Source organism: Xyrauchen texanus, chromosome 23 (genome assembly GCF_025860055.1).
Source record: "Xyrauchen texanus isolate HMW12.3.18 chromosome 23, RBS_HiC_50CHRs, whole genome shotgun sequence".
Taxonomy (NCBI): domain Eukaryota; kingdom Metazoa; phylum Chordata; class Actinopteri; order Cypriniformes; family Catostomidae; genus Xyrauchen; species Xyrauchen texanus.
The window spans coordinates 28,821,134-28,846,979 of NC_068298.1; the positions used below are offsets into that span (position 1 = coordinate 28,821,134).

At 36.4% G+C, this 25,846-nt stretch overlaps 1 protein-coding gene across 3 annotated transcripts in view; it reads left to right on the forward strand.

The window, feature by feature from the left end:
- LOC127617328 (leucine-rich repeat and immunoglobulin-like domain-containing nogo receptor-interacting protein 2) overlaps nucleotides 1-25,846 on the forward strand; it is a 417,692-nt gene that overhangs the window by 250,520 nt on the left and 141,326 nt on the right. The window contains exon 5 of one of the 3 annotated variants that reach the window (XR_007967305.1): nucleotides 21,930-22,060. The exons of the other annotated variants lie outside the window; for them this stretch is intronic. The gene's annotated coding sequence lies outside the window, so the exon portion shown is untranslated. Of the gene's footprint in view, nucleotides 1-21,929; nucleotides 22,061-25,846 lie in introns of those variants that run through there. 3 annotated transcript variants of the gene reach the window in all.

Here is a 25,846-nt window from a genome sequence, read left to right on the forward strand (position 1 = left end):
GTGTGTGTGTGTGTGTGTGTGTGTGTGTGTGTGTGTCCAATGGATTACAAAAGAAGGTGTTAGTCACCATCTAGTGCATCTTTTATTTTATCATGCAATGAAAGTGACTGCAAATAAGCAATTAAGTCATACAGTGAACATGTTGTAATTACAATTTGGGAAAATTATTAGACACTATACATACATATTTAAAACATATTGAATGCTGAAGTTTAAATTGCTGAAGTTTAATATCTCAAAACTATTATTTTATCTGGCTGCCAATAAGTCTCTATCTTATACCTGGCTGCAGCTTGTTAAACGACCAGGTCCTTCAGTCGCTATCGTGCACACAGTGGATCTCTCTTGGGCAGTTTTGCTTTTGAAATGGGTTCAGTTGAAAGTCAGTGAGCTTTTTCACATGATGCGAAGAGATAGCCCGTATCTGACCCACTTGCTGTTGAAATCTTCTTTTTCCGTACAATAATTCCGCTCCTGTGTTTATAATGCCTGGGACATGTGGCGTGCACTGCTTCAAACGTTCAGTTTCTGTGTGAGGATGTGCAGCTGAGTCAAGCAAGTACCTCCTCAAGATGTACGTGTATGCTAGTGTAAAACATTGTACAAAAGTGCCTGGGTTATTTCCTGGCAGGCAGTGGATGCCCTAACACTGCACCCACCCTAATCGGAGCCTGTAAGGCTAAGTAGCCAGCCTGGAACAACTTGGGACACAGTACTCCTTATAGCATGAAGTTTCAGGTAGTGGAAAAAAATAACAATACTGCATTAATAAAAAAATATTAATCACAGAAATGTCCCAGCACTATTATAGATTGTATACAGTATATAATGTATGTATTAACTCTGTTTAAAAAACCCTGAAGACATACATACAGAAAATGTGATGGGAATGTCAGTTTTTGGGTTCAGCAGTTTTGTAGCCTACTACAGTATGTCATACATCAAAACAATATTATGTCATATGTGGATCAATATTCAAGAATGAATCATTGTAAAAGGTTGACTTGTGCTATGATACTATATGCATGAGTCTATGTTTACAACAGCATTTATTTATAGGTCTTAAGGCAGCTGAATCAAGAGTGTGAGTATATTTGTGTCCACCTTCATATAATTTGCATAAACAGACAATAGAGATACAACTCTAAATACCACAGCCATTTGTTGCAGCTAACACGTTTCAGTTTTAGTTACTGTCTAATTCATAGAGAATAGGGAGAGAGATGCAATTTGTTAGTGTGTCTGCAAATGGCAATTAAACCTGCTGAGGTAAAACAATGTGCATCTGGTTGGAACGAAGTTTTGCGCTTTGAACGGGAAATAATGAGCCTCAAATATGCATTGTTCCCTTTGGCAATAGTGCTGGCTTAGATTTCAAATTAATATTTTTTTGTGAGTACATCAAACTTAGTTTTACATCTTGCACTATTTGTCTTTCTGTTGAAGATCCAAGGCATGCTGATGATAAATATCACATGACCTCAATGCAACGCAAATATGCCCTCTTCACCTTTGCATACAAAATGACTGAAATACACAGCTGCTCTTGTACGAGAAGATCAGAAATCCACACTAGGGGCAGGATGACTCTAATCTTAGCACTATTAAATAATAAAAACTGGTTACTACTAAAGTTTGTACATACTTATGATAAGCTCAACATTAAAATGCCTTGGGATTGATAAAATACCAGTTGTTTTTAAGCTTTTAATCTGAAAAACATCCTTTACACAAGTATGTGAACGGAGATGCTTCTAGCTACACAAGCTCTATTTCATACCTTGATGCGTTCTGAAATATGTCATGGTGCATTTTATAACACAAAATAAGTTGTACACATTCCCGCAAGGGACTGTGTACTCATACATGTAAAGAGTATGTTTCTGGTCTAAGTTCATTTTCAGTTTTTTCAAGAGGAAAAATCATTCTATTTTAACTAATGACACATTCAATTTTGCTAGCTGATTAACAGTAAGCCAGTAGGCCTACATTTTATTTCAATTGCAACTTCAGACAAATTCCCACCAAATCATGGAAATATTTAGGGCATGTAGTTTTTATGTTCTTCCAAACCATATAGAAAGTGAAAAGCCAGTCATCAGTTTACTTGAAAGTCTGCTCAGACTCCTTAAGCCAATATTTTTCTCCCAGTCTGGACAATTTTGAAATTGCTGTCAAATCATTGACATGGTTTGGAGTGAGATGATGAAATTCTCAAAAATGTGTTTGTAAGATTGTTGAACTCAAGTAGTTTAAGAGTGACCCTTTTGTTGTGATATAATTAGTAAAATGAGCAATCAGGGGAACATCAGGTGCATTAAAATAGCATGTAATTAACAGAAGAACTTAATATACAATACCTTGAAAAAAAATGGTTCTCCTAATAATTCCCAGGTTATTCACTAGCATCTAAGCCACAATTATTGGAAATGAAGAGGTACACTGGCGCCGGAATGAGTTTTGAAATGGTGGGGGGCAACAAACTGTGCTGTTTGTGACATCATCACAACAACATTCCGCAGTCACAAAGGCCAGTTTACAAATATGTATAATTAAAAATGTATATGGTCCAGTCCAGCTTCCAACAATGTCAAATCACGGTGACTGGTTCGTTATTTTTCAGCATACACAGTCTGAATGCTGAAGTAATTTAACTAAGAGTTTTAAATCTGTTTCCACGCCACCGGCACAGAGAAAGACTGTCATACACTTATCATTACATTCACAGTTAACTCATACCTTTGGTGAGGCAGCTTTCTTCAGTTTCAGATAATTCTGGAACACTGTATTAGTTCAGCTGTGTGTTCTTGTGAATGGGTGCCTCATTTTTATGTCTATTAAATCATTTCACAGTCGTTTTATTGTTTGTGTTATACAACGTTATACAAGCTCAAAATACCCTGTGTTTTGTACCTTTTTTAAAACAGCATATAGCATTGGACACTGTGTGACTTGAAGAGTTAACGGTTAAAGTTATTTCCTCATCCCCATTAATAGGATACAAAGCTTGAAATTATTAATTATACTACTTTGTCTAATTCTGCTGAATTTATGACTGATCTTCGATATCAATCTTGTCTTACTGTGAATTAAGTAAAATTTTCCTCTTGAATGAAGAATAACAAGAAACCCACATAGATTTTAAAACCCGTTATTTTTCTTGATAAGGTTGATAACATTATGCAAACAGTTTATCTTCATAACATTGCGAAAACAGTACATATAAGTCATATAATGCAGGTTATAAATACTTACATTAACATCTGAATTTGTGTATACCAGAACATCTCCTTATGGTTCAACACGCATATACAAACAATTTAGAATGACAGTAAGAGCTAGCCAGCATGCCCTTATCAACTTTCATTCATTTCTGTCTTTTTTTATTCAGGGTCCCGGGCTATTGTAGATCAGTGGTTAGATGAATCAATCAGACGTCTGCATTTTTTCACTTTTGTTGGTGCAAAGGACAAAATGGCACTTTTACATATTTAAATGAATATCAGTTGCTAAAACTACATTGAATTATAGTCCTTACCAGGAATATACTTTAACATCTATTGTTTATTAATGATTGAGGACTTGCTATTGGCTTGTTGTCATTGCATTGTTTGGGGGTGTTATTAATTAACATTTAAAGTTAATGGGGGTTATAGTGATGTTTTAAGTTCGGTTTAATGTTAAATATATTGTTATATGCAACAGTTAGTTCCGGTCCTCGAATCTGATTGGACGAGAGACGCTCCATGAGTGCTGACGGTCGCACATAATCATCACTCAGACGCTTCACTATGTGTATCTCTCCGCTTGTGTTTGTGCCTTTCTAAACTAAAGTGTAATAGCAGTGTAGATGTATTAAGAGCTACTGTATATGTGTCTCTTTACATGAAATTGTTTGACATTACATATGTTAGGTGATGGCAAAATATCATTTTTGTGTGTAATATGAGCCAGTTAGGTGATGCATCCATCAGTGTTTACATACTGTACAACAGCACTACGTGATCGCTTGTATTACTACTACACTACAAAATCTAGGAAATAGTTTTAAACGGCTTTAAATGAACAACTTCATTATTATGGCTCATCGTAGCTGAGAGAAACAACAGACTGATTAATGACACAAACTCAAGGTGCTTACTTCTTACCGGACTTTCCACATTGGAGAGGACATACACATACTGTTTAAAATGGCGGAGAAGATTGAGGTTTCTGTAGTGAATTAATTTATATATATATATAGGGAGACATACCCCTGCTTGGATGGCTATTTTTTCACTGAGAAAGCTGATCTTCAGAAAGCTGACAGCATTTCTGTTTGGGAGTGGCAACAGGTGATCACACACACACTCCGTCTCACACACACACTCTCTCTCTCTCTCTCTCTCTCTCTCTCTCCCTCTCTCTCTCTGTCAATTTTCAATTTAAAAGTACTTTATTGGCATGATTGGCAAAGCATTAATACACAAAACAGATAATGACAAGACAAATAATATAGAATTAAAAGATAGAATTAAAATAAGGTGCCAGGTAATGAATCAAATAACATAAAAACTATAATAACAATATACACTATACAATATAAAATAAAATAAGAATTTAACAGGACATTATGAACATAAGAAAATAAAAGTACTGTGAATGAAGTACATTAAGGCAGTAATTGGTTTCTGAGGAGGTGCATCTCAAAAATGAATTTTGCTGCAACAGATGCATGATGGTCCTCCCCCAGTAACACCAGCATCTGATCTGTTTCTGCCAAACTGGAAAACTGTGGCATAAGGTTTGAGAGTTTGTGGAGGTATCTCTCTCTCAACTCTGTAAATTTCTCACAGTGAAGGAGAAAGTGTGTCTCTGTCTCGACCTCACCCGTGTCACAGTGAGCACAGACTCGTTCTTCCTTTGGAAGCCATGTTTGTCTGTGTTTGCCTTTTTCTATGGCCAGACTGTGATCACTGAGTCTGTCTCTCTGTCTGTCTCTCTCTCTCTCTCGCTCACTCACACACACACATACACACACACACACACTCTCTCACATCCATCCTTGTTATCCAATAACTTGCTAGAAACAGCACAAGCCATGATACCATTTCTGAAGAGACATTTTTGAATTACTAACGAAGGCTTGGACGCATCATTTGGTTTGAACCAGCAACAGCAGATCCTGATCCATCACATAAGTAGTTCCAAGCACAAATGCGTTTTTTCTGACCGTACTCAGTTTTTCCTAATTCTTTCAAATGTACTTGTTCATTTTACAAGTCATTTTTTTTTACTCTGGCCTCGTGCCTGCGGCTGAATCAAAGCAGTGCTGATGTAGGCCCAAATCACACTCTTGCTTGTGTGATATTGCTTAATTTTATTCTGACATGGGGTTTTTTGTTACCCTGGGTGAGATTAGTGTTCTTTTGAGTTAGATGTGATACTGTTTGTGGTAAAGATTGACATCCTAAAGTGCTTCGGAGCTTTGACTCATTTGAAACAATCGTTATGGTAAATCATTTGGATTGTTGAAGTGCTTGAAATATAACCCACTGGTAACATCTTGTGGTGAATTCAAGCTTTATGAAAACTAGTTACTGAAGCGACCGACACTTGTTTGGATTTGCTGAAGCCTGACCAAAAGATTGTTTGAGAAAGACATCGTTTTGATCATAATTATCTATCAAGAACAGGAAAGCAATGATTCAAAGCGGCTTGTAGTCACCCCTTATCAGTCAATTCCCATGATAAACTATTATTAATGTTTGCGCCGGAAGCGCACATATTTTTAAGTCAGCCGAAGTTCAGTTGAGATGTAGGCTAATAGTGGGGGTGCTCTTAAAAGGGTGGAACATGAGTCTTTTAAATATTCATAAACATTAAAACTGTGCCTTTTCATTTAATATACTATATGTCGCAGTCTCATTTGTAGTGGTATAGCAATGTTTACCAACATGTTTGTCATATTATATTGGTTGTCATTAAAAATGGAAGTGAATGAGTTAAATAATAACAATACTACTACTACTACTACTAATAATAATAATAATAATAATAATAATAATAATAATAATAATAAATAAGATTACTTTTGATGTTTATTTAAACATTAAACAGCATAATAAATAAATTAATTAATTAATTAAAATAATAATGGCATTTTATAATAATTAAATTAATTGACATTATTATTGTGAATACGTATTCACATTTTTTAGAGCCCATTTATTTTTATTTCAATTTAATATTTAATAGGCTTACAAAGCTAAATTAAAAAAATATATTTTAAAATATACCCTGGTGTGTATGCAGCCCTGTTTGTGAATCTTTGTGATTTGAACGAGTATATCATCTTCCGCTTCTATTGTAAAGCCCCAAAGTGTCAACCACATGTCTAAGCAGCAGTCGGCAGTCTAGTCTGAAGCTACTGTTGCAATTTAATTAGACCAGATGAATCTTGTTCAGCCAAAGACTCACGCACAGGGGACAGCCAAATGTCAGAGATGATCTTGCACGTGTTTAATTAAAAGAAATTTGAGCTGAATTGGTGTACAACTGCAACTTGTTTTGTTTGGCTTGTGTATGTCCTCAGTTAATCACTATTAAAAGTGTATATATTGCTAGACAGACAAGGTTTTCTCTAATTCCCTGTCCAGACTGAAATAGTTTACTCTGGATTTGTCACTGTGACTCCATTTGCTTTTGTGATGTGCAATGTCAGTGTCTACACAGCTAAATTAAATTAAAGATTGCATAATAATTATGTTTCTGTAACCACCACTACTGTACAATGACAAGTGGCAATGTTAACCACCACACAAACCAAGCAAATGCTTGTGGCCCTAGAGATTTGTAGGGACTCCTGCTGGCCACAAGACGATTGACTTTATAAACATATACGTACATACACTCACCTTCATACATACCCACATACACACACGTAGTGCAAATCTAATACAATCTGTTATATAAAGAACAAAAATACAGTATATTATGTACAGAGCAATGTAAGTAATGGCAGAAGAGGATATATTGGATAATATAAATAGACTTAAATTGTGTATTGCACATAATTATTGCTCAATTTGCTAGCATTTGTGGCATAATATTGATTACCACAGACATTTATTTTGACTTGTCCCTCCTTAAAAAAATCTGGGTTACAGTGAGATACCGTAATTTCCGGACTATTGAGCGCACCTGAATATAAGCCGCACCCACTGATTTTTAAATAAAATATTATTTTGAACATAAATAAGCCGCACCTGTCTATAAGCCGCAGGTGCCTACCGGTACATTGAAACAAATTCGGGAGAGAAAAGCGGTAAGGGCGCTTACACCTGAGCTAAATTATGTCTAACACCGGTGTCTAATTTCAGTAAGCATGGGGAGAGCGGCATAAAAAGGCAGCAGCCACAGAGCTGAGAGAGTGACACACGTCAGTCTAGTGTTGGCGCATAGAAGAATTGAGAAACTTTATAAAATTGATTGTAAACATTGCTGTGGCCATTAAAAGCCTTACCTGGAACGTCAAGTGCCCTGCTGAAAACTGTCACACTGGTGCCCGTGTGACAGTTTTCCCAAGAAGGACACGTGAAGCAGGGCACTTGAAATTAGACACCGGTGTTAGACATAATTTAGCGCAGGTGTAAGCGCCTTACAGCTTTTCTCTCCGGACAGGCGCTGACCACGCCCGCTGCCACACACGGCTTGTAATAAAACATTTGCAGTAAACAGTAGCCTACCAATAAAGTCATTGGTCACTATCTTCCTCGTCCTGTGCACTGAAACCACTGAAGTCATCTCCTTCGGTGTTGGAGTTGAATAACCTCAGATTTAGTTGTCATTTTGCACTGAGTCAATTCCTCACGCTGCTGTTTCCAGCGTCTTATCATCGACTCATTAAGACCAAGCTCCCGTGCAGCAGCTCTATTTCCTTTTCCAACAGCCAGATCACTCGCTTTCAACTTGAAAGCAGCATCATATGCGTTTCTCCATGTCTTTGCCATGGTGAGGGTGACAAAATGACTACCGTAATCATAATGATGGGAAGTTTGAGCGCGCTCGATTTAATCTAAACAGTAAACAAAAAAAGTTGTTTTGACCTTAACCCGTTCGGCAATTTCATTGGTCTAATGAAAGCTTCACGCCGCCAAAAAACTGAGCACGTCACAGAATGTTTTTTTTTTTATTATTATTTTTTATAAAATTTGAAAGCGGGAAAAATCCATATATTAGCCGCGTCATTGTATAAGCCGCGAGGTTCAAAGCGTGGGAAAAAAGTTGCGGCTTATAGTCCGGAAATTATGGTACTTGCGAATGGGGCCAATCCATAAACGTTAAAATACAAATTGTTTTGCCACAACACATAAACAACATGCCTGTAAACATGATTCTAGTGTGACAAAATGACTTACTAACCTTTTCTGTGTAAAGTTATAGCCAATTTTACAACTTTATTGCCATCATGATGGTCAACAAACCCTAAAACGACTGTTAATATTACAATTTAAACAACTTTACAGCTTAAAGAATGTATGAGTTTTAACAGAAAGATCAATGTATATTAAGTGCTTTTATAAAATGATAAGCTTCATATTTCTGCTTTTAAACCCTCCAAAAATGGGCTCCAATCACTTCCATTGTAAGAGCATCACTGTAACCTTGATTTTTGCTTTCTATAAAAGAAAAGGAGGAATGAGTCAGAATACATTTTTGCCTCATTATACCACAAATACTGTCGATTGAGCTGGTACTGAACCTGGAATAGTCCTTTAATGCATTCTACACATATTTTTTTACACATATTAGACAAAAGAGATAGCTACATAGCGAATCATGATTTACATTTAATCATGTAAAAAAATCTGTCAGTTTATGATCATTAATTATCATATGAAAATGGAAAACAGAATAAACAACAACATATTTTGTTAGTTTATTAAGTGATTTAATGATTTTGTATCATCTATAAATGTATTCATTTACATGTTTGTTTAAGATTGAACGGGTAATTCATTATTTGCTTTAAATGAAAAATTATGAACCCCACATAATGAAGAAATGTTGTGCGCACTACTGTGAGCACACCACCAGTCTGAACAGTTTTGTCAAACAGAGAGTGTTGTTACTTTCTACAGATGAGAAAATAAGGCCTGTTTCTGCCTTCAGGGTCATTGATTTTTAGTTTTAAGAAGAGTTAGCTGGGGTTGTTTAAATATTTCTGTCATTTTCTAATTTCTTCTGTCTCACTGTTAGGGCTCTAAGCATTGGTAGTTTGAACCAAGAGGGGGGCTCTAACCTACTTAGAGTGTCCTGTTATCCTGCTGCTTTTCTCGAGCTCCTGTTCTCTTCTTTTGTTTGTTCACTGGAAATATGAGGATCCTAATTAAGCTGTGCCAGAGAGGAGATAGAGAGGGAGAAGCTTCTGTTGGCCAACTGTGAGAAGCTTTCCACAAGCTTGGAATTAATGTTTAATTTATTTCTTGTTTATGATTTATTGATGCAGTGGTGTGTGAGTGTGTGTGTGTGTGTGTGTGTGTGTGTGTGTTTGTGTGTGTGTGTGTGTGTGTGTAGGAAGAGGAGACAGCATTGTATTGGATGTAACTGGGTCAGTTTTATACTGTGCTTGTGTAATGCATTATAAGTGCAAGGAAACATGCTCTTGAAATGTACTCTGTCCAGACTACTAACAGGACTTAAGAGCGTTGATTATTGCTGCAGTGTTTGTTCAACCTTGTATGAAAACATCAATAAAAACACACAGTAATTTCTTTTTTTTTTTTTAAGTCACTGCAGGGACGAATGTACATAATAATGGTGAGAGTGGGCAAGAGTGGCACTGATGCACACAGCTTGACAGCTGGTCCACACAATCAAATTTGCTGGAAATAATAATTGTTTAGAGATAACAAGAAATGAAATATTCATGCTTATTATCATATTTATGTTGTTTAAATGGTTTGGAAACAGACTAATAATACTAGGAATTCGGCAACAACTGGTCATATGTTCTGCTGCTGAAATTGGTCTGTGCGTACTGAAATCTGAACCACTGCCCCAGGCTGAAGCTGAAAGTAAAAGTTGTTAAACGCATGAGTATGTGTGAGCCTCAGTTCCCCATCTGTCGCTCACTTCGACGTTGTGTCGAAGAATCAACACTAGGGGTCTCTACTGAGCGCCTAATATGCCTCTGATCTATGAAAGAAGACCAGTGAGAATTAGGAAGACAGTATTTGCATACCCCGCCCCTGGACATACGGGTATAAAAGCGGAGAAATACATTGAGTTCATTCAGAGATTTTCTTCGGAGCCGATGGTCGTTTTGCAGTCAGCTGCGAGTTACACACCCGTTGCTGTTCCTCTGACGCTTGCCTGCTGTTGGATCTACAGTGCACTTCAGTGGCTTTCTCCTTCTCTGCACGGCAATGCAGTTTTTGTTTCAGGGTCAAATGTCCACACCAGTGGAGCCAAAAACTGAGCTGTATTTTTTGTTGTAAATTATTAATAATGCAGTCAACAGGAATGCATATTTTAACCTAATCCAAACTACAAGTTAAAAAAAAAAGTTACAATTTCATGTTAGAAGTATAATGCAACCTCTTAATTTTAGGTAATTTTACGGTGTGTCAACTTAAGTAAATAAATGTGACAGTAAACATTTAATTAATCTTATTGATTAAACTATAATTACAATAAAATGATTAACTGATTAATTCCATAAATTCTGTATTCAGATTCAATATGTATACATACAAATTTATATCTAAAGTTGTTCATGCGAAAAATGATTATTACACATTTTACATAAGAATACAATTTAATTCTTGTAAGGTCACCTTGTAAACACACAGAGCATATACATTTCCTATGTCATACATACAGTATTTCATTATTGATAAACATCTGACACATTAGTTAGTACATTTATATGTTAGATAGCTAGACAGTCTTATAGAGGTCATGTCATGGGGAATCAAATTGTCCTTGATATTTTGACATACTGTAAAAACCATACTGTATATTTCAAAACTCAAAACTTAATCCCCTATGCAATAGAAGCATTTATTGAAACCAAGCTGCAAAAATGCCTCAATCTCTACTTCTGCAACTTTTCTACATCACTATGGAGCCCATTAATTCATGTCCACCTCTACAGCAACTACATCAACACCTACTTTACACCTACTGGTTCTCACTTCGTAAGCAGAGAGAGAGCAGGACTGGCAGGCCTAGTGTCCCCTACTAACCTTTCCTGAACACCAAAGGGGACCCATATGGACATTTGAATATTTTTTTTTATATAAACATGCACTCAACAGACATCTTTGACCATTGACATGGATCTTGCGCCGCTTTAAAAAGATGCAGTGTAAAGTTACAACTCTGAAAATCTGTTTCATTTAGCTGCTCTGCCTCTTGCGTGTGCGTCATCATGCTTTGGATTGTGTATACACGTCGTGTGGATGTGTCTTCAGCATTTTTCAGCGTGGATTGTATGTTTTTTCGGCTCATACCCACGTGGATTGCTTGTGAACCAAGAGAGGCTGCACAATGTTAGCCAATCATAACAGTGGGTGTTAACATTTAAGTTTTAAGGAGGCGCTTAGGCCAAAACCAAGCATTTTAAACAGAGGGTCAGAGACAGGGAGGGAAATAGTGGTGGGGATTTTGATTCATTTCAGTGACTTAAGTCTTTAGATTCCATTCACCAAAAATATTCATTCAGATTCATTCACTGATTCATTCATCTGCAAGTTAAGCCTTAGCATTTTGTCAAATGTAAAAAAAGTAAAAAAAATATATATATATATATATATATATATCTTGCACTGTGCACCACAGCACAACATTTCCATCCATAATCCATGTGATTTTAACTGCACTTCAGTAATTTTTACACATTCATAATTTGGGGGTTATATTTTGTGCATACCTATAAACTTGGACTCACATGCCGAACTTGAGTCATTTCATTCTCAAGTGAGTTTACCAGTATGTTCAGTTCATCATGAACAATGTCTCATCTCATTCAGACTCAATCTTGACTGGTTCAGTGAAGGGGTGTGTTAATTCCGCGGGCGAAACCAATGACATGCTACCTCACAGCCTGTACTCGAATGCTATTGGCTCATGATACAGTCAATATTTACAGGCATGCTAAGCTTCCACAGCAGTCTTGCGCTTCAAACCAGAGCTCATTGGCTTTGAAAGGAAGAGTCAAAAGTGAATGAGTAATGCAGTATGAGTCATTGTATGGCGGTGATCGAGAATGATTTGTTCACTTAAAAGATTTGTTCAAAAAGATAGATTAGTTTATGAACAAAACATCACTTGAAGGAAATGATCATACAGTACATAACTAAATTCTGACTTTGCTAAAATTCTACTAATATTATCAGTGGACCTTAGGGAAGATAATAAAGTTATAAAAAAAAAAAAAAGAGTATATCATGACCCCTTTAACACTTTGACACTCACACAGATAATAAACAACTCACTAATAACACTACTGCAGTTAAATCTGTTCAGGTACACTAACAAGCTAGTCTCACATACCCTCTGATACATATTGTGCACTAAGAGGAGTAGAGTAGGTAAAATCTGAAAGTTTCACAATTATTAATTCACCACTGTGTAAATGATGTGGCATGTTGAGCAAAATTACTGTGTTGTATAGCAATTCTGCAGCTTCTGGGAGTTTTTTTTATTAGTCTCCTAGGAACTGCTTGGTTATGTCTGTGAAATAGTCTCTACTTTTAACTTTTGGAGTATATCATGACCCCTTTAACACTCAAACAGATAATGACCAACTCACTAATAACACTCTACAACAGCTAATTCTGTTCAGGTACACTAACAAGCTAGTCTCACATACTGTCGTATACATATTGTGCAAATTCTGTGGCATGTTGAGCAAAATTACGGCGTTGTTTAGCAATTATGCAACTTCTGGGGGTTTTTATTAGTCTGGCAGGAACTGCATGGTTATGTCTGTTAAGTAGTCTGTACTTTTAATTTTTGGATGAAAGGCAACAGAATCTACACAGGATTTCCACAAATTCTTCTTTGACTACAATTTTTAGACTTACACTGCATTATTTCAAAGAGCTACAAACTTTTAGAAATGTCTATTATTGCTATAGCATTAATTTGAGAATTACCCTTAAATCACACTACATTTACCCAGTGTTGGGTAAGTTACTAAAAAAAGTAATTCGCTACAAATGGTTAATTACTTCTCTAAAAATAATTACCATGATGTTACTTCCTAAAAACACGTTGAAATAGTTTTCACCCAATGAATTCAAAATAATGATTCTTGCTTGTTAATTGTTGCACTATTTTCAAATTCACAAATTTCTCGCTTATAATTTCCCATTAAGGAATTATGGGTAAATAGACATATATGATCAAAAATCATGTTTTTCAAGCATTTTACATGAATATTATGATTTTAGAAATATGTGTAACCCAAATAATAGTAATTAACTTAAATGAATGTCAGTAACTTTGATGAAATTACAAGAATTTAAACTATAATGCATTACAGTACTTTTTGTACTTAAAATTAATTACAGTAATTAGTTACTTTTGTAATTAGATTACACCGGGCACTGCCTATACCCTTACATCACATAAAAAAAAGAGTTGAAATGAGGTGTAATGTTATTCTGACAGCCCTTAAGAAGTGTGTTGAGGGTAACGTGTTACAAGTAACATGTTACGTAATCAGATAACTTTTTTCCAGTAACGAGTAAAGTAACGTAATATTTGTTTTATTTTAGGCCATAATATCGGTGTTAGTTTTTAAATAAAGTAACGCATTGCTTTTGTACACCTCTACTTTCCATGTATTGTGAGAAATCAGAAGTAAAAGTGTGCAAACTTCGGGGAGGAGATGTAGTGCATGATGGGTATTGTAGTTCTATAGAGTGTGAGGCCAGAGACTATTTAGCAGAGATGAGTCACTTCTATTTAAATGAATGGAAGAAAATGGAACACCCAACAGTCAATGGATCTAGAAATGTACATGAACATTAGCTATACAAGCTGGGAAAATTGCATGTTTTAGGTTAATATGAGGTCAACATTTGGTTGAGTGAAACAAGGTTGATTCACGTGTTTATACAGACTGCATTAAAAAATCATGTTTAGCCAGAAGGATTATAAAACTAGTCTTCCACTGGACACGACATGATACACAGGGTGAAATACTTGCTCAATTCACTGACTTATGCAGCCAAACTGCTCTGTGTTACAGCTCCCCGTAACTGGGAGAATGGGATGAGAAAAGCTACCTTTGGATCAGTGGCTCCGAGCAACTTTCTACATCAATTGTGTAAACAGACAAAATGTCTTAGTTTTTAAAAGATTCAACGTTTTTATTTAATAATAAACAAGTAGTTTGATTAATGAAACAATCCATTTTTATTACATTTTGGTAGCATTAAAAAATTCCATTCAAGATGTATCAACATGCACCTTTGTAGTATGTGATCAACCAGTGGCGTCTGTACACACCGTGGATCAACTCTAAACAACTAATCAACAAAATAAGCGTGCACTGTGATGACTTAAGTAAAAAATATTATTTTATTATCAGACACACAGAACATGTCAGGCTGGCATTCCCCACTGATTTTAATCCTGACTTTTGAAAAACATCTTAAGTTGACTCTGACATTGTCGATGAGCACAGCACACGATGACATATATGATGGAGGTTCAAGTGTTGGATTTTTCTGCTTTAGGTAAGACAGTGGTTATTCATTATTCATTATTCATATCGGCTGCTTGCCATGTTGATGAAAAACAAATCATGCATATTCATGTTATTGATTCTTTTTTATAAATATGATATGAAGACCTGCTTTCTAAATATCTGTTTGTTTACTATGTTGTTTTTACATTGTTGTGCAGTGTTGTAGCATGACCTGAAATGTCTCTTTAATGCATGGCTTATTTGTATGGAATTCATAGCATAGCAGAAGAGAAAGTGGCTGTGAGAAAAAAGAATCACAAAAATAATGCAAAAGTAACGTAACACTTTACATAAAAATTTACTTTTTAATTGAATATGTTACTTTCTTTAGGAGTAAAGCAATATTCTAATTAGTTACTTTTAAAAGTAACATTACCCAACACTGCCCCTAAGTGTGCTGGTTGTGTGTACACTAAGCTACAATATGCCGGTAGTCAAAAGTCTGGCTTGTGAGACTTCATGCATGAATGCAAGGCACGTTAGCACACTGGCAAACAGAGGTGAATATGAAACACTGACTGCCTGACTGAAGTTACCACACACATGAACTTTATGTAAATTATATGTAATTGTGAGCAGCCTGCAGGAGGGCTTTCAAGTCAACCTGGGTTATCCAGGTCTGGAGGGTATGGTACTCTTGTCCTCTCTCTCTCTCTCTCTCTCTCTCTCTCTCTCTCTCTCTCTCTCTCTCTCTCTCTCTCTCTCTCTCTCTCTCTCTCTCTCTCTCTCGTTGTAGAGACAATATGGAGCTCAGTGGTAGTGCAGGTGGCTTATACTTTACTCTTAGAGAGGAACTGTAAATTCAGATCCAAATACTCTGTGGCAGCAGCTTGGGTCACAGTGGGACAGAATTTCTAAGTTCTTTTTAGTCTCATCCTTTCAGCGCATAGTCAGCCACTTCAAACATTATGGGATACTCTGTAGCAGGCACAGCCCACCACGAGCCCAGATCTCAGTCTCTGCAAACAGGCTGGATCTCTGGGTGTGCAAGACGACTGACTGGCTGAACGGAAGGGGGCGAAAAAACAGATAAATAGAGTACATATTTCATGGAATTGTACAGGGTGTGATGCAATGAGTTGGAAGAGGGAACATTTTAGGTGATACTTCACTCAGTGATCCAATGCTAAGTGCACACACATAATAAGAGTCAGACGCTAAGACTCTTATCTGTTATAAGAGTCACATCTACTTGATGACATTGAGACTTGGGTTTGACCTCTTGATGTGAGTGGTCCGTGCAGAGAACAGTGTTGTTTAGAGGCCTGAGGTGGACCTAGCTCCCTGTAGTGCTGGAGAGGAGGTGAAGATAGGATGATAAAGGGGTGGAAGAGGGCAGAGGTCATTTGCTTTCATGAGGTCAAATGTTTCATGTTGTAATGTAACTTAAATACAGAGTTCGGACTTTAACAAGGATTAAAAATAATCAATACCTTTGCTCATGAATTAAATTCTACATCAGAGCCAATTTCTCAGTCGCAATATTCAACATGTGTCTTGTTTTCAGTCGCCTGCACACAGAAATAAACACAATCACTTTGTAGTGTAAAAGCTTCTAAAAATGGGAAGACAAGACCAATCACAATTAGAATCGCAATTCAGCAGTGGCGGGCCGTTCATTTAAAGTCAAGGCCTTCATGTGATTCATGCCTTTAAGAAAGCACAGTTTCACAATGAATAAGACACCTTATGCCTTTGGGCATCTTACATTATGTATCAGCTAAATAATTATACCAATTGACATTTTCAAAACACGTCCACGCACGAAAGCCAGAACTGGAAATGACACTTGATGCTCAAGAAATCCTAATTTTAACTGCAGCATGACTGTTTTGTGAAATGAACGTCTCCGAACAGACATTAAAAATCATAATTTTTCATATTAATCTACCAAGGAGGTCTATAATATCTGGAAAAATCTAATAATATTTGTGATTTAAATTTTGCTTGTAATAAATTTCATTTCATCAAGGTATACAGTACAGTTCTGCTGCGTTCTGTTCAAGTTAGATGCGAGATATTTCTACTTGAAATCGCTGACCATACTCCTTTGCCCGAAATTCAGAACTGCTACGCTCCTGTTAGTTTAGCAGGGGTTTGACTCGCATAAGAGATGTCTCCTAGCAACCCAACTGATAAACAATGCTGCTGTGCTAGCATTTGTGCTTCACGCATATGATTATCAAAAGAGATTATAATGTTTTATACACCTGTTTCTGCAGGCGTTTGTTAAACAAGCTTTAATATCATGTCATGTGGAAACAAACTAATTTATCGATATTAATTTATAAAGTGAATATTTCACTATTACTTTGTATATCACCCAGAGTGTCGACATGTTTGTGTGACATCATGCCCCTGCATCTCGGCGAAATCAGAGTTGAGAATTACTGCACGAGTCTACCAGTTGTAATTCTGACTTCAAGATGCATTCAGTTGCACTTTTCCTTGTAGGAAGTTGTAAAATCCGACTTTCCGCGTTGAATGGAACGCAGCAATACTTTTCAGAACTTGATCCGACACTGAATTCTCAAGCAGCATAATTTACATTTAGAAAACTCCTGATGTTGCTATAACAATGCAAAAATCACTTACCAATTTACTTGAAGTGAAAATCAGTCCTCCTTTCCTGTTTAATATAGTAAACAATCACACTGTAATGCAGAACATCTCAGGTTTTTAAATCCATAAGGATCTCTTTCTCAGTGGTGATGTGGCAGTGGCAACCGACTTATAGCAAGATTTTGCGCACTTCGCTTTCAAATGACATCACTTAAAGTGTGATTGCATCACTCAAGGCCAGCTATAAGGCCTCGACCGGGACATATCCTAAAGATCACACCCACCAAGACAAATAAATCCATCTGATTGGCTGATGAATCTGACAATCTGACTTTAGTTGCTCATTCATTTGCAATGTTGAGGGATTCTGTGGATATTCTGAGGGCCTGACGGGGTGGAGCTCAGACTTATGCGCTGCTTCGGGCAGAAGAGTTGTGAAACAGTTGTAACACTTTGCTTGTAAAGTAAAGTCTCTATTTGTTTGTAGATTAATTAAGAGTGGAAAGCAGTTAAAAATACATTGGCAAGAAGGTGACTGAGAATGAAAGGATGTAATATAATTATTTATTTGGCATGTTAGGCCAGCAGGGAAGGCTTTGCTGGCCCTGAGAATTCACCATTGCAATTCAGTATGATGATATTTTAAATATTGAAAATGCTATCAATGTCAATGAGAAATGTACTAATTTTAATCTTAATATTTCTTAAAAAGATTAAAGTTAAATGAAAATAAATAACAAACCTAAGGTTCAAAATTATCTGCATAGCAAACTTTGAGTGGAAGAGGTTTGGGCTGAAATAATTAAGGAAGTTTGTTGATTTTGGCACTGCCTTGCAAGTACAATTTGTGGTTCCCAAGTTAGCCATAAGAGCATGAGAGAGCATGTTAATATATCCATATATCTCTCTCCATGTGTGTGAGGGTGTGATTTTTCCTCATCTCTGCATTGCTTATCCAGCATGATGAAATAGGCAAGCTGGTGAGTGTCAGATCTGAACCACAAAGATAAACGTGAATATATGGCCGTATCCACCTGCCGCAACTCACTCGGGGGTGAAGCCCATCTGAACAATGCTTCACAGCTGATGGCCCTCAGTCCTTGGTGTAAACAGAAACAAATGTGGCATTTGGAAAATGCGCTGTAAATAAGAAACTACAGCACATTAGGTGTGTGTATGTGTGTGTTTGCGTGTGTGAATGGGGAGGGGGTATATTGCCCATTTGTCGGTTTGGATAAGGTCAGTGTTTAAATCGCACAGAAACATTAATCGAATGCAATGGAGGAGGATGCCCTGCTGAATGCACCTAAAAAGTGTGGCGGAAGTAGAAATTCAGCTGTTGGTGTCTATTATGTCAACTGTAGTGCTAACAAACACAAGCAACATCACAGTGGCGGATCCGCTTGTACAGCTAGCAATTGCAACTTTGTGCAGTGCGCCTGTCTCTATGGACAGGGTTTAGGTGAGATTTTTTTTTTTTAATAAACAATAATATTTAATATTTACACTACCGGTCAAAAGTTTTGTAACTCATTCTATATTATATATTTTTGTCTTCACATTTAAAATAATAGTAAAGTCATCAGAACTATGGAATAACATAAATGGAACAATGGGAATTATGTGTTATGTTATAAAGAAAATCCAAAATAAATAAAAACTGTGTTATATTTTAGCATCTTCAAAGTAGTCACCCTTTGCCTAGAAATTGCAGACATGTACTTTTGACATTTTTTCAGCCAGCGTCTTGAGGAATCACCCTGGGATGCTTTTTAAACAATATTGAAGTTACCATCTATGTTGGGCACTTATTGGCTCTTTTTCTTTATTATTTGGTCCAATTCATACATTTCAACAAAAAAAAAAAATGTATATATATCGTATATATATATATATATATATATATATATATATATATATATATATATATATATATATATATATATATATATATATATATATATATATTTGAAAACTGTATTTTGTGTTTACCCATGTTGCTTTTGTTTCATGTTATATCTCGATTGAAGATCTAAATTGTTTTTTTATGAAAAATACACAAAAATAGAAAAAATCAGGAAGGGGCAAATACTTTTCACAGAACTGTATTTTAATGAGGCCTTGTCTGTGGTCAGAAACTGTGCTAAGCCATTAGTTGATGGGTGCCATTATTTTTCCAACCAGTCTACAACATTTTAGCACTCTGTTGAGCCAGCACTGTCTAAAAACAGTGCTGGAGGACCCACATAACCCAACAGTTCCATCTCCAACTGGGGCAGCTTGACTCCAAGAGGTTCTTAGTGAGGTCATGTCTTCTGTTTAAACCATAGATAGAAACTTTTCCACCTTTAGCAGTATGGGTAGAATGGCAGATGTTATGAGCAAGAGGAACCCCTTTTGTCCCTTGTTGTTTACTGTGGATCCAAACAAGTCTTACCAATTAACTGTGCTGTATTGCATTCAAGTAAAAGCATAGTTTCTGTGTCCCAAATACAGGATGACAGTCAAAGTACACATAGTTCTGGCTTAAAATAACTGAGCATATACAAATTCTACTAATCTTGGACTGCTTTCTATGAATTTATAGATACAAAATATACTTCACTGTTCTTTTGAAAAAAAATTATGTCAGTGCCAATATGCTTCTTATTTCTCAAACTAAGTAAGATCTGATCTACTTACAAAACGTGAACATGTACAGTAAAAACAAGCATCCGATCACATGGGAAATTGGCATATTAGTTCCAAATGTTTCTCCACCTAAAGTTTGACCCAATGTTGCAAGTTCCGAACAAACACCACCATGTTATGACTGTTTATGCCCCAAAAATCACGCCCAAGTTATACCTTTGACTTCACATACCTTTTGATCTCTGCCTAGACAATTGAACAGAAGTCAGTGAAATAAAGCCACTTTTGTCTCTGTTAGTGCTTGCATAAATACTCATTTTTACTAGTCAAGTAACCACCCAGAAACATAGAAGAGCACTCAATTACTCTTTGGGTCAGCAATGCCCAAAAGAGATATTGAGTGCTCTTCTACTATATTTACTGCATACCATGTTTTCTGTAGCAATTCCCAAAGATTAAATTGATTTGTAGGATGCCTTTCACTGACCTTATGACCCGAATTTTCTAACATCAACTCAACACTTATATTAAAAATAATACTCATTTTTAATATTTACCATTCAGTCTTTAAATTCATTCTATGCTTTTTTTCGGTGTTGCAAATGTCTGATGTTGCTTTTATTTTTTGGAAACCCTGAATAAAATCCCAACATCCCAATGTCTTTTCTTCACTGAAGCAGTTGAAACTGGAGTTTGACATGTACTGGTCATTGCATCTGCCAGTTAAGGAACTGTGAGGTTTCTCAAACTAAAGACGTACTTTTCTACTTGTTGTACACCTGGACCATCCTCTTCTCTCTCTCTCTCCTGTCAGATCCAGTTTGATTTCGTCTTTCAAGACAGTAGTACATGGGAAAGCCTTAATCTCTCACTCAAAACAAACAAAAATACAACAACAACAACAACAAAACAGATGAATTTCTAGAGAATTTTTTTTCTTCTTGGCCATTTTTCAAAATAAAATATGACTTGGAAGATTTAAGGAGATTTTGACTTACAGGACATACAAGTGTACTCAATACTTCAGCAACTGCAAAAAATAAACTGTATTGCCATGTTCAAATGTTAATAAATAGTGCAACTGTTTTCAACTCTTCCAATAATAAGAAAGGTTTTTTGATTAGTCTAGGTGGTGGCGTAGTGGGCTAAAGCACATAACCGTTAATCAGATGGTCACTGGTTCGATGCCAGCACCATTGTGTCCTTGAGCAAGGCACTTAACTCCAGGTTTCTCCAGGGGTATTGTCCCTGTAATAAGTGCAATGCCAAATGCATAAATGTACATGTGCAAAATGGCCAAAAATAATTTTAAATATATTTTTCTTTCAAGAATAAAATGTCTTAGTCATTTTAAACTTTTCAACGCTAGTGAATGACTCAGAGGCTAACCTAATATTTTATGCTATTTTCTGCATTTAATAATAATAATAATAATATTAATAATAAACATTGAGAACTTATTGCTAATGATGTTTGTCATTTTTACAGACAAAATAGGAAATAAAACTATTTGAACCATAACATGTTCATTTTTCATTTGAACCTTTTTGCAATACGTGGTATACATGTGGCTTAGTGGGCAACTGAGAAGATGCAAGTGAGAACAACTATAGTAAATAGTTTTGACCCAATCCAACTAAATTTTAACTGAATGTAACTTAATTACATTGCTTATAAAACATTCTTAAATTAAATTAAATAAAAGTTAATGAATTCATTTTTGGAGTGTATACATATAGAACATACAGGTATACATCATCAACAGTCTAATTCAGTACATACTATAAAAGTACTGGAATTCAGCTGCAGCCCACTATCCACCAGAAAACAAAAGTTCTTATTGTAATATGGGGAACAGAGAGGTTCCTGTTGTCATTGTTTTTTTTTGTTTTTTTTAAACGCATATGTGTTTTGACATTCTAAAATAGTTCTTATTCTTCATTTCCATGTACTCATGCCTGAATGGAAATTACATCTAAATAACTGTGAGGTGTGTGACATCACATAATATTCTGTGACAATGAGAACACTATGAAAACAAGTAATCGTATGTCCTGTGAGGAACAGCTTTATGACCCTGTGCTGTTGAGGACATCGGGAGTCACATCGGTCTATGCAGCCACAGGCCCTCATTACAGTTTCCTGTGTGGTGGATACACCCAGTGGGCTTTCATATTTCCTTTTTTATCTGTTTACAGAACTGTACTGCTGCTGACAAAGATGAATCTTTCTGAACCTATGCTTCTAAAGACTTTTAAATTGTGTATACAGTCACAACTATTTATTGTAAAATATGTAAAGTATTTAAACTTTCATATGGCAGTAATGCTTCTTCATTTTTAATACATGGGATTGGAAGTAACACTGGGTTGAGAACCTTATGGCTTCCATAGTAAGCAGTAAGGACACTTTTAGGCAGAGATGCAATTATCATTATATTACACACTAATTTAAACGAATATTTTCAAACAAGTTTCCCAAACACTTCCCTACTTTAATTGGTCAGACAAGCAGATAGTTCTGCCCACATCTTACTCACAACATTGATTGTGCCAATGTTGCTGTGTCATGCTGGTTGGGATGCTCAAACAATGTTTTGATTTGTTTTGGTTTGAATGTTTTGGCTTTTAAGGGACAAGAATCAAGTTCTTAATTAATCAGAAAGGGCAAACAAAGAGACAGCATAATCTGCATATAAGTGTATTGAGTCGGATTATCAGTATCTTCATGTTTATTTCATGTGTTGCCTGGTTAGCTTGTGAAGAAAGAAGCTGAAGCTGATTGTGTTAATGTCATTAAATCATGTCCAATTTGGCTTTCTATACCTGTAAATAAACATATATACAAATACATAGAGTATATGTGACTATTTGTGTGTGCTTGTGTCCATGCCCTGTCACTTCTGAAACGAATGGTACTCATAACAGCGGAGTCATAACCAATTCTCCGCCACTTGCCAGTCAGGCAGAGAAATTGCTGATGCTCTAGATTTCCAAGGTAAAGAGAAGATTAAGAGAGTGTCCAGCTCCATACAAATTTCAACTGAAGATGAAGTAATGCTTTGTTCTGCCAGATATAGTTCTCTACATGACAAACTCAAGGAAAGCCATTCGCGGAATATCAGTGTCATGAAGGGTTCAGCCTTTGGGATGATTCACTTGTCAAAGTAAGGGATTTACTAGTGCTACGTATGTCTCAAGGCTACACATCAGAATAAATAAAAGCTACCATCAGCTTTATTGTAGATACCCTAATTATAACTTAGACAATCCTAGGCCAAATCCACAGATAGTGGATGTCTCTATTAACACAGAATGAAAGTTAGAACTTCAGGACAAACACTATAGAATAAAATGTATCTGGACATCCAATTAAATTTCAAATCCATTGGGATTAAAAGGGAGTTGGTCCTAATTAACAGCTTTCACTCCTCTGGGAAGGCTTTCCACTAGATGTTGGAACATGGCTGTGGGGGATTTACTCCAATTCAGACACAAGAGCATCAGAGAGGTCAGACATTGTTGTTGGAGATGGGGTCTGGCTCACAGTCTGCATTTTAATTCATAACAAAGGTGTTCAATGGGGTTCAGGTCTTGGCTCTGTGCAGGCCAGTCAAATTCTTCCATACCAGACTTAGTGAGTCATTTCTTTATGGATTTCCCTATGTGCACATGGGCATTTCCATGGTGGAACAGAAAGGGCCCATCCAAAACTGTGGCAACAAAATTGGAAGCACACTATTCTGTAGAATATATTGGTATACCACTTAAAGATTTGCTTACAATAGCGTTAATTGGCTGAGCCAAGCCTGCTAATTAGAAGGGGGTGTCCACAAACATTTGGCCATGTAGTTCCATGTAATTTCTGTTACATTATAATTCATAAAACTATTTCAAAACAGTCCAAAGGGCTTTGGTATCTGAGAAAGAACTGGAAAAAAGACATATGAATTAAACAAAAATGAGCAAAAACATTCATAGAAGTAAGAAGTTGATCTATAAATCAAAAACTTTGGGCAAACAAGTACTGACCCTGCAGGCAAATTCAGCCAGTGTAATATTGACTTAGCACGTTTTCAGTGCACAAAAGCTAGACAAATGCAAACAGCAGCACGCACTATTGATGATCATTATAAATCTGCTCAGATAGAGAAAGCCGCAGGTCAGATGTGTTACGCACAATTGTGTCAAACAAGTACCCCCTCAGAAACCAACTGAAATATCAGTAAGCATTAAAAGCCGAAATGCTCAACATACTGTGATATCACCCAATTGCCATAGAAGTGGACATCTTTCTGTGTTTATGCGGGCTCAGATGTTGAAAAGGATTTTATCTTCTTGTTTTGCTGGGGGGAAAAAAGAAAAAAAAAAGAAAGAAAAAAAGATCAACAATCAAATCGCCTAACTACGTTTCCATCCAAGGATTTTTTGCGCAAATTATCTCTAAAATTTCACATGTGTTGACATAATATTTTTCCGTTTAACTCTAGCGCATAAACTCTATGTTGATACTTCAAATGTCACAAAATCTGGTTTGGAAACACTTTTTGTCAAGAAAATTGCCATTAACACAAAAATGTAGTGTCACATTACAGAATTTGCTCCAAGTGTTAGCCTGTGTTAATCATGACGACAAGGTATACATCCTTGAAAGCCAATTTATTGTACGGGATTGATCTTAACGGCATATAGATCCGATGATGCAAACATGACATTTCCAGGAATGCCAACACAAATATCTCATATTATTCACATCAAGTGCACGGAGAACAAATGAATGGCCACTGGTTGTAATTAATTTAATCACGGTAGCTATCCATGCTAAGTCACGGAATTAGCCCACAAAACATAAAACATATAATTTCTGTGCACAAAGATGTTTTACTTTTAAAATAAATACACAATACTCTGACAATTGACACCAAATTTACTGGGCACAGGACTTTGTTCAAACATTCTGACACTAGCTTCTCAGCTGATATTTATCGTTCTTCAGGCTCTTACTTATTGAATTAAGTTCATTATAACTAAACGTATTTACAGAGGATAAAAACACATAGCTTCACAAATAGGGGTCCAGGCTTTAAAACTCGTGAAGAATTCTCCTTTGTTCTCAAATAAATTTACTTAAATTCTTGCATAATATCCACAGTTTAACTGTGGTATTATGGTAATCACAAGTAAAACCATGCTTTTCATACCAGATGTATTTATGGGTTCTAAAAAACAAACTATGGAATTTTTGTTCCCTGTCTGTCGCTCACTTCGACATTGTATTGAGTGAAGCGACACTAGGGGATTTTCTTGAAGGCCTCGGTTACCTCTGAACTTGAGAAAAGGACAATGAGAATTTGGCAGACAGAATTTGCATGTCCCTCCCCCTGACATACGGGTATAAGGGAGATAATCATGCCTCTGTTCATTCATATTTCTTCTTCTGAGCCGAGCAGTTGTGCGATCAGGGAGCTGAGATCACTTACTGTTCCACTCATCTCTGCAGAGCTTATGCTATTGGATCTATGGTGCATATCAGCGGCTTTCTCCTTCTCTGCACAGCAGTGCAGCTTTGCCCCTGGGCGCTTCGACAGTGCTGCTAAAAGAGAGGATTTTCTTAAGAGTTTATTTTCTCTAAAAGAGCAGTATTAAGCTGGCGTTGAACGTCCTTTTCAGGACGTGTCTTTATAAAGATACCCTTCTGCCCCTGGATGCGGTCGATTTCTTTCCGCTCCTGATGGTCACAGATGCTGCCTCTTGTGTCTGGGCCGCGATCACACTGTGTCGCCGTTTGTGGATGGTTTGTGTTCTCACTGCAAGAACCTAACCATGGCAACATTGTGGTTGCGACTTTCCTTCATAAAGAGGAATGCCACTCCAGCCACACCACGCATCGCTCCTTTCCACGGGATTG